The following is a 974-nucleotide window of genomic DNA, read 5'->3' on the forward strand; positions in this document are numbered from 1 at the left end:
GTCTTTATTTTTGTTGTATTATCGCTTTTTTAAATTTCAACTATATGTTTGTAGTCGTTGAGTATTTGCAAAAATACTTTACGTTCTAAATCCGTGTAATGCTTTTTACTGATGAGGTTAGATTTCTCCTTGCATGACATTCTATATAAAATTATATTTTTGTTAATAATTTTTTATTAATTTTAGATAAAGAAGTATTACACAACAGAATTTTAATAATATTTGATTATTTAAAATAAAATTTTAATATTATTCTAATCCTTGGTTTAGAACTTAGTTTAGAATATCATCACAAAACAGCACTTTGCTTCATTTATTTGTTAAGTTAGATATAGCAGGAGTGCTAGTGCATATGTGTAACCATAAAGCATAGGTTATACATATAAAATTATATTTTATAAATTCAATGTTCCTATTGGAAGGATTAACGGAAATATTACGGAAACAGCCGAATTAAAAATAAATATGATCTTAAGTATGTCTTCGCCAAATCGATCTCAAATCAAATAAGATTTACTTTAGCAAAATCTTCTTCATGAAGATCGTTTTATTTTGCGAAAACTATGAATTATATCATTTCAAGATAGTCTTGAATAAGATTTTGATCAAGATGATCTTAAGCATTGTGTTTGACTATGAATATGGGCTTAAGATAGTTTTAATATAAAAATATAAAATAGACTATGAATATCATCCCATGTTTCGCATTTCAGTTGGCCTTATGCGACATTCATAGACAGAGACGGGGGAAATTTAGAAAGAGCTTGCAAAGCGAGCACATGTTATCCCTTCCATCATGGAATTTCAGTCTTGATTTCGAAGCCATCGAGATCTGACAGTTTACGATAGCAATATCAAATCGAAATCGGTCAGTCCTTTCGTCACTGTACGAGTTATATTCACTGTGTGTGTGTGTGTGTGTGTGTGTGTGTGTGTGTGTGTGTGTGTGTGTGTGTGTGTGTGTGTGTGTGTGT

This window comes from Atta colombica, unplaced genomic scaffold, assembly GCF_001594045.1.
Source record: "Atta colombica isolate Treedump-2 unplaced genomic scaffold, Acol1.0 scaffold271, whole genome shotgun sequence".
NCBI lineage: Eukaryota > Metazoa > Arthropoda > Insecta > Hymenoptera > Formicidae > Atta > Atta colombica.